The sequence below is a fragment of the Trichechus manatus genome, unplaced genomic scaffold (assembly GCF_000243295.1).
Source record: "Trichechus manatus latirostris isolate Lorelei unplaced genomic scaffold, TriManLat1.0 scaffold00040, whole genome shotgun sequence".
Taxonomy (NCBI): Eukaryota; Metazoa; Chordata; class Mammalia; order Sirenia; family Trichechidae; genus Trichechus; species Trichechus manatus.
Genome location: NW_004443976.1, coordinates 12966087 through 12968329, shown reverse-complemented (window position 1 = coordinate 12968329; position 2243 = coordinate 12966087).

Sequence of the window (2243 nt, the reverse complement as noted above, 5' to 3'; positions counted from 1 at the left end):
GGGAATGAGAGAGGGCGGTGACCAGGAACATGGAGAGAGACAGAGTTACTGGGTATTGAGGGTGTATCTGAGTTTAGAGACCATACATTTGTAGCAGCCCCAAATCCAAACCTAGCACCTAGCACAGTGGTTGGCACCTAGGATGTGTTAAAGGATGTTTGTTGAATAAATGAATAAGTGTAGTTGTGGGATTTTTCTCCTGCAGCGCTCAGCAGCCCCTGTGTAGGGGCAGAAAACGTGGGTTGTTGGATAGATCCCAGGATGGGGTTTGAGAGCAGGTACCAGAGTCCCCAGGTTAGGAGTGTCTGAATTACATACAACCCATAGTCACCAACCAACCCCGACGTACATACAATGGTTTATAATAACAAACGGGCACTACTTTGCGATGTGCATCAAAACATTATTATTATGTTAAAGATGTCTTAGTGTATTTGGAAGTGTTTTTTAAATGTTTTTTTATTCATAGAAAAGTACGGGATATACTAAGACAAACATTTGACTAACTGATGTTAGATACGAACTGTACCTAACTGTTCCGACTTACAAATTCGACTTACAAACAGATTTAGGAATGGAACTCGTTTGTAATCCAGGGACCGCCTGTGCTGTGAAAGGAGAAGTTGAGTGTGTTGATGAGACAGTGGTTGATACAATGATCTTGAACTTTAGGCTGGAAAGAAAAGGAAGTGCCACAGATTGTGAAAAAGTAGAAGAGTCAAGAGCTTTGTGACAAAACACCAAGAAGCCATAAAAAAAGTGATAATAATCGACTACATTGAAATAAAAAATTTATGCTCTATTAAAAAATACTAGGAACAAATTCAAAAGATAAATGACAAGCTGGGAAAATATTTGCAACATACATGACAGAGGGCTAATTTCTTTAACATATAAAGAGCTCTTAAAATACATTTAAAAAACCACCAACCCAATAAATTGGATTTATCCTCACTCAATAAGAAATGTAAATTAAAACATTTCACCTGTCAGATTGGCAGTGCTAAAAAAGATGCTCATGCTCTTTGCCTCAGCAGTTCTACTTTAAGAATTTGTCCTACAGATACACATCGCAGGTGCAAGAGACATATCTTCAAGGATAATCATTGTAATACTATTTGAATTAGCAAAAGAGTGGACACATCCTACACGACCATCGGTAGGAAACTGGTAAAATAAATAATGATATCTAGGCAAGGGAAACTATGCAGCCCTTTAAAAGAATGAGGGAGATTTATATGTATTGTTTAAGAAGTGAGGAATGCTCTCCTAGATTCGCTGTTAAGGGAAAAAAAGCAAGATATAGAAAAGTGTTCATAATGTGTACCATCTATATTTTAAAAAGCTGGTGGTGCCAATGGTTAAGCACTCTTGATTGCTAACCAGAAGGTTGGTGGTCTGAACCTACCCTGAAGCACCTCAGAAGACAGGGCTGGTAACTCCTTCTGAAAGGTCACAGCCTTGAAAACCCTATGGAGCAGTTCTACTCTGGACACAAGGGGTTGCCGTGAGTCGGAATCAACTCAGTGGCAACGAACAACAACATATTCGCGCAGGTGTGACTGAGTGTAGAGAATATCTCTGAAAGAATAATCGAGAAACTGATTCTAGGTGATTGCCACCGGCAGGAGGAATGGGCGGTCGGGGAGCGGGGCAGGAGAGAGCCTCAGTTTCATTGTTTACTGTTTTATACTGCCTGGATATTTTTTAAAACCATGTGCATGTATTACCTTCTTAAACACATTAAAAATATAAAAAGGAAAATAATTGTTTCTCAAAAATGTGTGGTCTCAGGACCAAAAAAAACCAAAAAAACCAAAGCCACTGCCGTGGAGTCGATTCCGACTCGTAGAGACCCTATAAGACAGAGTAGAACTGCCCCGTGGGGTTTCCAAGGAGCGGCTGGTGGATTCGAACTGCTGACCTTTTGGTTAGCAGCCTGAGCTCTTAACCACTGTGCCACCAGGGCTTCAGGGCCACCTGCATTAAAATCATCCTGGGTGCTAATTAAAAATCCAGATTCACTGGAGGGCATTATGCTGAGTGAATTTAGTCAATCACAGAAGGAAAAATATTGTATAAGAACTCAAGAAAAGGTTTAAACACAGAAGAAAACATTGTTTGATGGTTATGAGGGTGGGGAGGAAGGGTGAGGGTTATTCACTAATTAGATAGTAGACAAGAATTATCTTAGGTGAAAGGAAGGACAGCACACACCACAGGGGAAGTCAGCACAATGGGAC